Source organism: Montipora capricornis, chromosome 3, assembly GCF_036669925.1.
Source record: "Montipora capricornis isolate CH-2021 chromosome 3, ASM3666992v2, whole genome shotgun sequence".
Classification (NCBI taxonomy): Eukaryota; Metazoa; Cnidaria; class Anthozoa; order Scleractinia; family Acroporidae; genus Montipora; species Montipora capricornis.
This window is the reverse complement of record NC_090885.1, coordinates 36,138,957-36,153,329: the sequence shown is the minus strand read 5'-3', so window position 1 is coordinate 36,153,329 and position 14,373 is coordinate 36,138,957. Positions and strand designations below refer to the sequence as shown.

The following is a 14,373-nucleotide window of genomic DNA, read 5'->3' as shown; positions in this document are numbered from 1 at the left end:
ACAGCAGTCGACAACTATCACTTCAACTACTAACACTCGAAAGGTTCATTTTAATGTTCGTTGCCTAGAGTGACATTGTCGTTCGTTCAGTCATTCTGTGATTACATGCAAAATTAAAAGGTTAACTTGCTACTATGTTTTAGCTATTCTTGACTCGAAAAATAGTTCAGGATCGTGTTGGTGCAGACTCTTGCCCTTTTCTCCGATCTACGCGCGAGTAGACCAGCCCGCCGCCTTTTTCCTCGGCATGATTGGCTGCCCTGTTCCCCGAGCGTGCGCGTTCTTTCGAAAGCTGTATGGCTTAGCTCCCAACTTGGAATCGGCGTGATAAAGATATCGGCTTCGTCGTCTTCTTGCATAATATCCGCCCCGGATTCTTGTTGTGTTGGCTCCCCCAATTCTTCTTCTGCGGACGGCAAGGCCTCGTGCACACACTTGACGAGATGGGCGTGGCGCTCTTGGAGAAGACTCATCTTCACACAGGTTCGTCGTCTCTCAGCTAAGGCTTCCTCAGTACCTAGTGTTCCGAGGTTCTTGTGATGGGTCTTCAACTTATCCTGTAGGAGGTCCAGCAGGGCTTCCATCGAGGCTCTAGTGGAGTCGTCTAAGGGCGTGTGCAACATCTTCACGCAGTTGGCGAGCTCTTTCTCCGTCTCTCGTACCCAGATATTCGCGAATACTTCGCAGCATTTCTTGAGTAGCCTTTGTTTTTCCAGCGCTCTTTCTTCTGCCACGCATCGGTCCAGTTCTCTAAGAATGGGCGTGGGCGTCTCCGCGGTCGGGTCCATCGGCAGCAACTCCGCACTCTGGGTACTGACTCCCCTGTCCCTGAGTGCCGTTATTCTCGACTGGTGGTGTTGCCTAGCGAGCTCTTGCTGCATGGCTCTGATTCGTTCTTGTTCATGGAGCATGTGATGGAGTTGTCTCTCTCGCAGGCTATCGCGACGTGACTTGCCAATGAGTCTCTCAAAAGCGCAAGGTTGTCTGGCGATGTCAAATCGTTCGCGTCCTCCGCATCTGTGGCATCCCTTGAAATCGACTCGTCCATGGCGTTGCCTGTCTCCTGGTTTTTAGTGATTGCAATATCGAGAGACAGCGATCGCAGAGCCCCCTTTTCGTTTTCTTTCAATATACCCTCCTCGTCCTCGTGCATGCTGCCGTCGCTGTCGGAATCGCCACCGTCTTCGCTTTCGATACTGGCAACTGGGATCGACTTGGCTTGTTCAGCAGCCCACACGAGGCAGTCCATAGCGTGCCTTTTCAACCATTCTGCCGCTTTCTTCTTGGGATTTGGCAGGTTCTTAAACTGATATGTTCGGAGCCGCCTATCCATGGCCGGTTGATGCAAGGGACCGAAGTCCAGTTTGCGCTGAGCTGTGATCAACATGGGACATTTGTTGATGAAGGCTCGGGCGGTTTGATATTTTACATCGTGGGCGGTGTATCCTCCTTGCGTGAGAACCTTCCAGTCGGCTATATCCAAGCAACTCTCGTCTGCTTCATCGATGAAGATCACCTCGGTAAACGGAGTGATCATGGCCTTGTTGAAGGCGCGCCGTTGGTGACGGTTGCGATGTTTCCGTGGTGGATGAGTCCTTGGATTGGGAAGAACAGGCTCGTCTTTCCACTGTTGGCGTCGCCTACCAAGCAAGGTACTTTGTCCTTGTGTCGCTTCTTCCTGTAGTCTAATAGTTTCACGAAATCTTCACAGAAAAAGGCAACCTCGTGCGTAGGCAAGCTGTTCTCCAGAATCTCTCGGAAATACTTCGGGTTGGCAGCCTTCAGGGGATCGTACGGGCAAAAAGCTCTGGGCGACACCTTGCCTATTTGTCCTTCATCAATGGCGTGTTCAACGAAAGCACGTTTCTCCAGAGACCACAGAAACTGCCTTTGACTTCAATCAGGTCATAGTCGATCACCAGCGGCTGAAAAAGTTCACAGGATGGGTCTGATAGCAGGTCAATAACTTTTCTCATGTGTCGGACGAGTCTGGATTTGAATTGTTCGTTCGTTGCCAAAGTGTTGATGAAAGATCTTGCTTCGCATTTGAAGGAATAGGTGTACTTCGACCTTGGGTCCCTTTTATAGACTTTGCCTCGGTAACTCGCGTAGTCTAGCCTCTTCATGGCAATTGTGACGTCGTTTATCAGGATTGTGAGCTTGTCCGAAAGTCGCGTTTCTTCAGACTCAGAAGTCAAAGCTGCTGCATCGGGGACATGAAACCCAAACTTGTCAATCTGTAATTTCGCCTCAATCATCTTGTCTAGTGCTTTACTCAAAGTCAGCTGAAACCTTGTATTGACTAAAGTGACGCGCACGACGTTCTCTCCTCCACCACTTTCTAACTCTTGGGTGGACGGGGGGATGGACCAAGAAAATTGCGGAATTCTTTTATGTAGCTGTACTGATAGCTGGCCGCGACGAGTTCTTGCATAAATGGATTCTTGTGGTCTTTGAGGACTTTATACAGCTCGTTAATGGCCGGGCATTCTCTTCCATCTTGAAACTGGACCTATAACATTGAAAGTTAGGAAAGTAGACTTCCGTCAAAGAGCTATTTATCATTATAGGTACACCTTAAAACTTCTTGGCAGTCACATTTGACAATAAGTCCTTTTTTGAAGACCACTCATTCCCCACTTTCTTTTTCTTTTAGTGTTGTTGTTGTTGTTGTTGTTGTTTTTCTTCATAGAGGTATACGTAGAACTGAAGTCTGAGACGATTAAAAAAAGCTTGTGAATGCAGAGTTCGCACTGTTACTGCACATGGCCTTCATGCTTTCCAGCAAAAATATTGCAGAACACGTTTTTTGTGAATCAGCAAAACTCAGAACAGTAAACTTTAATCTGGTTGGAGATAGCTTGCGTGATAACTCAATATTGCAACCGTGAAACCACTTACATATAGAAGGAATGATCAAGCTCTCATCTTGCTTTTCAATTGTACCAAGAAAATTGCTCGGTCCTCTGACCTTTTGTACTTTTGCTCTCGTTTCCCATTTATTCAAAATGTCTTACGATTTGCTATGAGCCTCCAACTCAAGTAATAAATTGATTGATGGATTGATTGTCGGAGTGCACAAAATTCCTTGGATCAAAACTTTTGATATAACGCTCGAGACGGTAAGACAAATTTCAGGTAAAACAACGTCTGCTGTCAAATTGCAAACCATGCCTGCTTAACAGAGCATCCTAAAGGATAATTATATTTTGTAATACCTGACTTGCTTTGACACTAATTCCACATTCCAGTAATGCCCTATGAACGACTAGTGGGTTTGCAGGGGCACCGTTCGGCGTTGTCAATGCTAACCAATAGGAGATCGCTGGCCAAAGCGATTTGTTAACAAGCGTTGGAGAGCCGTCAAGGTATTGTTCAGATTGTGTACTGGGCACAGAATCATATTCTTCGTTCTCGTCGTCGCTGTCACAATTTTCGTCTTCTTTTATATTACCCTTTCTTTCTTGTGTGCCGATAGCACTGAAAAGAAAGTTGCATTGGGTATACCTGAAAGAAGAAAATACAGGTTTAAAAGACCGGAAAGATGAATGTTGGGAGAAAAATATGAACACAAACCAACCTGAAATGGCTTCGTCACACGAATCCCTCTTACTGCAAATACACCTCCAGGATTTCGAGAGGTCTTTTTCTTTCACGTTCCACACACACTTTGCACTTATAACACTACATTGTCCGGACACGACGGGACTTATGTACCCCAAAACTGCTCCTCGAATTGCCTCGCTGTTCAACTGTTTGCTTGGTTGTTTTGCTCGGTGCATCCTTGATCATCACGAGACGAATAAAATGAGAGCCAAAGTTGCCCTTTAAATAGTCATCAGCACTTGTGAGATCGACAAGCATAAATCTGATCAAATAAAAGACATTTAAACCCCCTGAAGAATTGCTCTTTGTCAATTTTTGCTTCACACGAAAAGGTCTGTCTCTGAGAATCGATTGCCTCATTAGAGGTACTGTTTCAAATACAATGTGATGCACACTATCGGGAGAAATTTTCATGTTCGTGTTATATGCCCGCGCTCAGCGTTTCATCCCTTTCGGGGTTCTCTTTCACATGCTCATAACAGCCTACACCCGCGGGCAAATGCTCACTACTGCCGGTATTGATTAGAATTGAGATGCCCGTGCAGTGTGAAAGCTATTTGAAATACAATGCGACATTTTCATGACACTTTCGGCTGAATCCAAACGACCGTGTAATGATATTCATTCAAACCAAAAACAATTGGTTCCATTCCCAGTTGGGTAAAAAAAATTAAACAGTGATTAGCCGGTTTGCCACGAAATGAATACAATGAATACAACTAACAAGGGGTCAAGTGATTAACAACCAACAGGCTCATTATTATAACGCACACACGCTAATGTGAGACATTGCCGTGGAGGTAGTGGAATTTGCATTTTTCTCCTGAACGGGCCAAGTCTATATGTGTTTTGCCATATAAGAGACGAAAAGATAAGAAAAATAGTCAAATATTCATATCCCCGTCAAATCCGTGAAATCCGTCTTTTTCCTTCTCAAATAAGTATGCACTTTGCATGATGTATTGCATCCCGAAAATCAGTGCCACTGCAAGTGTCTACCCTTGAATCAATCCTAAACTGGAAAACGGAAAAGACAGATTTCACGAGGATATGAATATTTAAACATTCTGCTTATCTTTACTGCTGTAAGTACTATCACTATTGTTATAATACATACTATATATTATACTTACAGTTGTAAGGAGAAGTAAAAAGAATTAAATATTCATATCCCCGTCAAATCCGTGAAATCCGTCTTTTTCCTTCTCAAATAAGTATGCACTTTGCATGATGTATTACATCCCGAAAATCAGTGACACTGCAAGTGTCCGCCCTTGAATTAATCCTAAACTGGAAGACGGGAAAGACGGATTTCACGGGGATATGAATATTTAAACAGTCTACTTCTCTTTACTACTGTAAGTACTATCACTTTTCTTATTATAATACATACTATATATTATACTTACAGTTGTAAGGAGAAGTAAAAAGAATTAAATATTCATATCCCCGTCAAATCCGTGAAATCCGTCTTTTTCCTTCTCAAATAAGTATGCACTTTGCATGATGTATTACATCCCGAAAATCAGTGACACTGCAAGTGTCCGCCCTTGAATTAATCCTAAACTGGAAGACGGGAAAGACGGATTTCACGGGGATATGAATATTTAAACAGTCTACTTCTCTTTACTACTGTAAGTACTATCACTTTTCTTATTATAATACATACTATATATTATACTTACAGTTGTAAGGAGAAGTAAAAAGAATTAAATATTCATATCCCCGTCAAATCCGTGAAATCCGTCTTTTTCCTTCTCAAATAAGTATGCACTTTGCATGATGTATTACATCCCGAAAATCAGTGACACTGCAAGTGTCCGCCCTTGAATCAATCCTAAACTGGAAGACGGGAAAGACGGATTTCACGGGGATATGAATATTTAAACAGTCTACTTCTCTTTACTACTGTAAGTATTATCAATATCTTTACAAAACATATTATTATTATTATTATTATTATTATTATTATTATTATTATTATTATTATTATTATTATTATTATCAGTTATGTTCTGTTTAAACTTTCCTTTGAATAGTCCAGTACTTTTCCGTTTGATGGTTATTGTTATTCTTGTTACCATTCTCCGGATATTGACCAGATATTGATGGTTTCCGACTTTTCCGACAAAAAGGTTTTCGGAAGGGTTCGGATTGGCCGGATGTTACGGCTATTCGTCTCGCTCTGTGGTCCCACGTGACACTTGATTATTATCTCAGCTGGGTCGGAAAAGGCCGATATCACGGATTTCCCGGAGATGCTATGAATATTGCATGACATAATTTCTCTCTTCGGCTGTAAGTAGATCATTCACAATCTACTTGCAGTTTTGTCTTGTTTTGCAGAGGTTGTATGATGTGATATCGATTTTGTCTTCGGAAAATTCTCGAGTCCCGGCCATTTCGGTACGTGACACTTGATTATTATCTCAGAAGGGGTCGGAAAAGTCAGATTTCACGGATTTCCCGGAGATGCCATGAATATCTTATCATATAACTTGTCAATTTAACTGTAAGTTGTTTTACATCGTTAGATATTCGTTGCATCTTCGGGAAATCCGATAAATCCGACTTTTCCGACAAAAGGTTCTCGGGAGGGTTCGGATTGGCCGGATGTTACGGCTATTCGTATCGCTCTGTCGTCCCACGTGACACTTGATTATTATCTCAGCTTGGTCGGAAAAAGCGGATATCACGGATTTCGCGGAGATGCTATGAATATTGCATCACATAACTTCTCTCTTCGGCTATAAATAGATCATTCACAATCTACTTGCAGTTTAGTTTTGTCTTACAGAGCTTATATGATATGATGATATCGATTTTGTTTTCGGAAAGTTCTCGAGTCCCGGCCATTTCGGTCCCGGTCGGAAAACTCTTCGGCCAGGTCGTACCTCATGAATATTTCAATGCAAGATGAGTTGAGCGAGCTGGCCGAAAAGTTCTCGGGAGGGTTCGGATTGGCCGGATCTTACGGATATCCCGGGGACTTTACGATGAATCGCTTCTCTCTTTAACTGCAAGTAAATGGCGAATAAAAATAAGTTGTCTATTTGTCTCTTGTAGGGCCTGCGTTCAAATTCGGTGGCGATCCCAGACAGGGTTGACCACTGTCTCACGAGATTCTCCTTCAACGTGTACCGGGCGAACAAAATGGGAAATGGCGGATTTAACGATTCTTCAAAACACTCAATTGGTCCGTTCAACGCGGACCGAAGTGAAAAGGGAACCAAGAAATAAGGGAAACGATCTCTCTCTCTCTCTCTCTCTCTCTCTCTCTCTCTCTCTCTCTCTCTCTCTCTCTCTCTCTCTCTCTCTCTCTCTCTCTCTCTCTCTCTCTCTCTCTCTCTTTTTTTAACAATTGTCGTCAATTTAATTTATGATCCAAGCAAAACTTTCGTCCCTTAGCAGATATAGTGTTTTTTCCCTGCTTATAGACAGGAACTGTAAGTACAGAGTGTAGCAGTCTCCAAGCGCTTTTTATTTATTTATTTTATTATTATTTTTAAGGGGGGCGTTTACGTTGTACGGCTGTATTGGTTGAACATAAGAGGAACAGTTTTAGAGGTGTCACTAGATCTTGGAAAGGCATTCGGCACCACCTGCCACCGTCTTTTACGAAATCTAAAGGCATATGAATTTTTAAAATTTCCTCTGCAATTGATCCACTTAGAGGAAAACAAGAAAAAGACAAACTAATGAATTATATATTTTATTACAGCTTTTACCTGTGCCTCTTTTTTTTTTTTTTTGTTCTTTTCATATCATCTTCTGTTTTATTGGGATTTTATCATTAAAAAAAGCCGGTAAGTAGATGTTATTTTCATGCTTTTTTAAAACAGTTGTTGTCAATTTATGATCCCAGCAAAACCTTCTGCCCTTAGGGAGTACAATATGTTGCTTCCCGCAAATGGAGAGAAGCTCTTGGTACAGAGTGTAGCATTCTCCCAGGTATTTAAAGGGAAACTCATTTTGTGGAGCCCCATTGAAGTTCACTGAGGATTTCAAGAGAAACATTGGACAAGAGAGAAACAGTTTTAGAGGTGTCACTAGATCAGAGGAAGGCACTCGGCACCACCTGCCACCGTCTCTTTTTACCAAATCTAAAGGCATATTATTGTAATCTCCCCTGGAATTGATCCGCTGATAGGTTGTCGTTCTTGCTCAACGAATTAATAGACGAAAAAAAAAAAAAGAAAAATTAAACTAATGGAATTCTTTCATGCATTATTTACTTTAACAGAGATTTTACCTGTATCTCATTTCTTTCTTTTTCATGTCATCCGCTCTTTTATTGGGAATTTACCATTACAAAAAGGTGGTAAGTAGACTAAATGTTCCTTTTAGTTTTGAAACGTTTGTTGTCAATTTATGATCCCAGCAAACTTTCGGCCCTTAGCAGTCAGACATTTTTTTCCTGCCTATGGAGAGAAGCTGTGAGTACAGAATGTAGCAGTGTCTCAAGTATTTATGGGGACACTTATGTTGTGGAGCCCTATTGGAGATTACTTGGGATTTGAGAGAAGCTGTCTCGACTGACTTTGTTTTATGTTTTAGTTTGCATTGCGGACCTATTTCGGGCCACGTGGAAGTTGCCGTCGTGCGTGTGTGTTTTTAATCGCCATGTTGTTCAAATGTTGAGATTAAAGAAAGGGGATCGCAGCCCTCGAAGTTTTGTTTATTGGGCGTTTCACGCGACAGAAGCATTGAAGGAGAGAGAAACAGCTTCTTCCGGTAACAATAGATCTGAGTTGCCCAGGCATTATGGGACCTTTTGGGATCTTCCAGGAATGACAATTTTATTGGCATTGATATTACATTGACACCATATCATGGGTACTCCGTATCTCTTTAAAACGCCGAAAGGAAACAGGAAACATGTTTTAAAACTCTAAATACACGTATTCCGCGTCCTGGACATAGCTGTAATGGAAATCCCGAGAAAAGAACTTGGGTTTATGACCAATAGACACATAAAGGCAGTGGCATGCAAATATTTCAACTTGTGTCAAAATCGAGATATAATATATGTATGTGTGGCTAACAACACACGGCTCTTGTTTACAGAACTGTTTTCAGGTCTCTTGATGGGTTTAGTAGTTCGTTTAAAAGCAAGAACTTTCATATTGCCTTCTTGATTTTTTCACAACTTTTGCCAACCAAACCTAATTCATGGTCCCAACCAGAGCATTAGTTAGCAATTCCATTTCTTTTCGTATATTTCCTTAAAACGCCTTATCTTTATCATTTTTATTGAAGGAAGCTTTTTTCCTAGTGTTAATAGTTGCATTTAAAAAACATTATGCTATGCGCGCGTGCATTATTTATTTTAACAGACATTTACTTATTTTGCATTTTTTTTTTCTTTTTTCATGCCATCTTTTTTCTTCTCTTGGAATTTATGATTACACAAAGTCGGTAAGTAGCAGTGAGTATGATTTTTTTTAAAACAGTTTTTTGTCCCAGCAATTTTTTCGTCCCTTTGGCTACACTTTTTTTCCTATGTAGAAAGAGGAACATGAATACAAAGTGTATCAGGGTATAATATAAAGTTTCTTAAGGAGCGCTAGTTGTACGGCACTATTAAAATTTATTTTGAAAAATGAAAAGAGGCTCTGGACAAGAGAGAAACAGTTCCTACGGCGACAGTAGATATGTATTAAGCATTCGACAACATCTGGCACTGTTTTATTACTGGGTTGCCATATGGCAATCCCAGTCGGAAAATGGGTAGGTTTCTCCGTTTTATTTTTATTTTCCGTGTCGGTAGAAGTCTTGCCTGTCACTCCTCTGCTAAGTGGTGTATTTTTGCATAGAGCCTTCTGCGCGTATTTTCTTAGGATCGAGAGGGTAGTGGGAAATGCGTAGATTTCTCTGGTGGACACAGTAGAACTATTAACTTAACCGGCAATGGCGTCGAAAGTCATGTAACTCGAATGGCGTTTTAGTGGATCTTTGAACAAAATATACCCTTATGAAGCTCAACAATGGCAAGTCAATTGGATATACAGGCAGTGGAATCTTAAAAGCGACGAGTAATGGACTTCGACAACAATCTATCGCCCGTGGAGCCGAAATCAAAGTGAGCTGTATTTCAAATATTTTACCAAGTGTGCTATAATGTAGAACACTGAAATCAAATGGAAAATTCTCTGGTAACTTATGGGTTCAACAAAGACAGAGAACGAATCGAACACCTCACGTGGATCTGTGATCAACCCTGCACAGTCTTCAGTAAAAAAAAATTGGAAATATGACAGCCAAGAAAGAAAGCTTGTCGTCTATTTTGTGCCTCATTATTCAAGGAAAAGGTTCTTCATGGAAACGCTTTGATCCTGAAATTTAGTTTGTTGTAATATTGCGCATATTTGACACGATTGAGTTTCTTCTCTTCACGCACGTAATGAAACAGAATGGGTTTTTGCCTGTCATAGCAAATATGTTGTTTGCTTCAAAAAATTGTTCGCTGGAAAAGGTGGCCTTTATGAATTCATCATGTTTTATGATATGCGACCTTAACTGGATAGTTTTTATGGCAATAGTAAAGCATTTTCTTGTTATTCAAGGAAAAGGTTCTTCAGGAAACCTGAAGTACATGGTAATTTGACACGATTGAGTTTCTTGTCTTCACGCACGCAATGAAATAACAAGAGGTTTTTGCCTCTAAGAGCAAATATGTTGTTTGTTTCAATAAATTTCCTGCTGGAAAAGGATTCTGTGGTATTTTCTGCCTTTGTGAATTATAATATCATGTTGTGTATTGAATTTTCGAGCTTAAGGTTGAAATGTGATATGGGAGAATTTTTTTTAGTATTGCTCTGTAAGCAGGAAGGGTTCACAGGCCTGTTGGAAGCGTGCTTGAGTTTCAACAAAATGAGCCCCAAAATCATTGAAAAATTGTGACGCAGATGAATATTAAAGTAGCTGCTATTTCCAAAATGATGGAATTACCTGGTGATAAATAACGTCGTACGCGTCTTAGAGAGTAAATGTTGAGTTTGCATAAACAAATTGTCAACCTCAAGAGTTGGGAGATTGTGATCTTTGTTTTGACTTCGCTCATTTCATTGTCAAACTTTATAACAATTGACAGAAAAAGAAACTTACAAAAACCCGGTATCTTGCCATCATTTGACACAGATGCTTCACTGTAAACATGCCTCGGTAACTTAATCACGGCGCCCGCTGAATTCCGGCCATGTCACTTTCGATTTTGCGATTTATTTGAACGTAGCAAAAATCTCCCAAAACGTTTGTCGCTGATCGTAACTTTTTATATTCTATATGCATGGTTCAAAATTAATGTTGTTTTCATGTCGTAAATATTTTATTCTCGATCGACCGTCCCGGAAACTTCCTTCTGCTCTTTCTAAAAACTGTGTATCAATAGTTATTTAATTTTGCATCAATATTTGTTTTGCATAAAGCAAGCTAACAAAATCTGTACCTTGCTGAGTTCGCATTTGTTAGCGTTAACAGTATTTTCGGTCCGATGCTTCTGTTTTATGAGGGGTATATTGTTTTGGTCTCCCATCCTGATACTAACCGAGGCGGACAGGTATTAACGTCGGTGAATTTTAGTAGTACAAAGCTGTCCGATGCTCAGAGGGCACGCTTAAACTTGTGGTGAAAAGAAGTTGTGAGGGAACTTGAAAATTATCAACATGTCAGCCCAGAAGCCAATGTTTCTCGCTTCTCTTTTATTTGTTATTCTTCAGAGACTGGAATGCTGTAGTTCAATACCACACAATTCAGTGCCTTCTGATTTTCTGTAACACGTACCACAAGTAACCCAGTGTATGCTTCACGGAAGCATCTCGTTTAACTTAAAATGAAGGCGAGAGAGATCTTGGGATACGTCAGCCTCTAACTCCCTGTTCGCGAACTCAACGAGAAAAAGTAGCGAACGTTTTCTTAAGGAACTGTACCGTCCAGTGCAGAGTTATTAATTCCACAAGGTGGCTATGTTGCCTGTAAAATCCGTTCTCAGGTTGAATCCGTCTTCACCTGGGTTAAATTGATGATCCTAATTTTACCTAGGTTGAATACGCACTCAGATAAATTGAGGACAGATCTTTGAGGCCTAAATTAAGACCAGAGAAATATTAGAGTCAGGATAGGATTACATTTGACAATAAAAACTTGCGACAAAACGTTGCTTAATAACATTGTAAGATTTAAAAAAGTTAAAAACGATAAAAAGCAAAAAAGAGCTAAAATCGACGACGTTTCTACGTTAACATAACGTCATTATCAAGTCAAGAATGTATAAAAATAAGTTGTATAAATACTAAAACGAACAATAAGAGAAAATAATTTACGGGTTAAACAAAAAGTTTCGCACGTATGGAGTCCGTTTGATTGTTCATATTAGGTCTGAAGTATAATGGAAATCCTGAGAAAAGAACTTAGGTTTATGACCAATGGATACATAGAGGCAGTGGCATGCAAATATTTCATCTTGGGTCAAAATCGAAATATAATGTGACACAGGTTTCTTTTGCTCTAAATTACCACTTTATTACGCAGCAAGACCTAATGGAAAATTACAGAAATTGATATATATGGAAGCGACTCAAAGAATCCGAATGAAAATACCAGGCCTAGCTTACAAAAATACTTCAGTGGCTAATAAACAGTAAAATAAGCTCACCCTGGCAGCTGAACATCTGAAGGACACGATATAAAAGTACAAAGAAAAGCAAAACAGCGAACAAGACTCAAAACAGAATAAACACGCCATACACTATGTCATGTATGCGCACGTGTGGCCTTATCGGCCCCAGGGCCCATGTGAGGGCATGAAATATGCACTACCACATGCTTCCCTGCTGAGGTTGGAGTCTTCGACAACCTAATAACTCAAGCAAAGTCTAGATTCACTTGATCACGTAGGAACAACAAGGACATTAAGCTCCTATTTCTGAGTATTCTTAGCTAACAACTGCATTAAAAACAGGTTGGATTGTGCTACACAGTTCAGTATTTGCAGGTCTATCACTGCCGCTTCCACGCTTTCCCTCATCGCAGGTCTCGGCAAGTGATGAGGATTGGAGTGTTGTCCAGCTCCCACCCGGGTAGAACGTCTGACCGGAGGGTGGTTGTTGGTATTACTAGCTGCTGTCACCTCCGCTGCTGCGCCTCCACCGGTACTGGCCCGTAGGGCCTCAGCCTTCTCTGGATCTACAGCGACAGTAGAAAGTTCATGATACACCCCGTCAGTAGAAAGTTCAGGGTCTGCTGCGCCAGGAGAGAGCTCAGGATCTACACCATCAGTAGAAAAGTCAGGATCGACGCCATCGGTGGAAAGCTCAGGATCGGCTTGAACTGTGGGGGCACCACCTTCAAGAACAGAATAATCACCAACTGGAGGTTCGTCACCATGGTCCCGATCAGGGGCAGCCTCCTCAAGAACTTCCACTTGATTCTGTGTCACCATGTGTCACTTGTACATCAACTACAGACGGACTCTCTTGTGGTACAGCAACGGGGCCTCTGCCCTGCCTGGATGGTATGACGGCTTCAACAACGTCGTCCTCATCACTGCTGCTTGCTTCGGCATCTAACGGTGCACCATTACCAATTGCAGTTTCACTGGCATTCATACTGCCGTGATCTATGTTGTCATCATCAAAGGCAATGTCTCTCACTAGTTGTTTTGCATGGAGAATGTCATTCCTGTGGGCAGTTTTTTTGAATTCCTCCTCTGCCGTTGTTGCTACCAATGGTACCACAACATACGTGTTCCCAGTATCAAGTCGCTTTACAACCTTTCTAGGGAGTTGCATCCCACACATCCTGAATCTTACTGCGACCCTGGACACGATTCTTAAGGAACACCCTGAACCCTACAGGAATACTGGTATCGGTGGCTTTAAGGTTGTTCCTGGTTTTTCGTCGCAGTGCCTCCCTCTCTGTTCTCGCTGAGGCCAGTCTGAAAGCCTGCTCTAAACGCTCCTGGTGTTCAGTGATCCATTCTTTACACTCTTCATTATGGCTTGCTGACCCAATTAGATGATCCACTGGAAGTGTCGGCTCCCTGCCGAAGAACAAGTAGTAGGGCGAGTAGCCAGTAGTTGAGTGTGGGGTACAGTTGTATGCAAACACAAGTTCCGGAAGAAATTCTGGCCACCTACGTTTCTTCTCTGAAGGCAAAGTACGCAGACGGTCATGCATGGTTCTATTGAAGCGTTCACATTGACCGTTACCCTCTGGATGGTACGGGGATGTGCGACTCTTAGAGATGCCATAGATCTTACAAAGTTCCTGAATCACCTTGCTCCCGAAATTGCGCCCTTGGTCGCTGTGAATCCTTTTAGGTACCCCAAACCTTACAATCCACTCTTTCACTAGGACTCGAACTACTGTGGTCGCCTTCTGATCCTTTGTGGGAATAGCTTGCGTATATTTCGTGAAAACATCGGTAAGGACAAGCACGTTCTCTATGCCTCCTGTACTTCTCTCTAGGAGAGTGAAATCAACTGCCAAAATTTCTAATGGCCTGGTGGCTGTCAGGGAACTCATGGTAGCATGAAGCTTCTTCCCTGCTTTGGTCAGAGTACAACGTCCACATGTCCGACAGTAGTCAGCAACATCAGCCATCATCCCAGGCCAATAGAATCTGCTCCTTGCAAGCGCAGTTGTTTTCTCTACTGCCTGCTGACCTAGATCGTCGTGGATGGATTTCAGCACGTTGCTCTTTAAGGAACCAGGGAGTATCAGCTGCCGTGCACCTTGACCGTTTATCTGAACAACACGGTACAGGAC

The 14,373-nt window shown here is 41.7% G+C and overlaps 1 pseudogene; it reads right to left on the bottom strand.

Annotated features, from left to right (window-relative positions):
* Positions 1-838: 838 nt before the first annotated feature.
* On the bottom strand, positions 839-3,782 carry LOC138040158 (uncharacterized; annotated as a pseudogene).
* Positions 3,783-14,373: the final 10,591 nt, after the last annotated feature.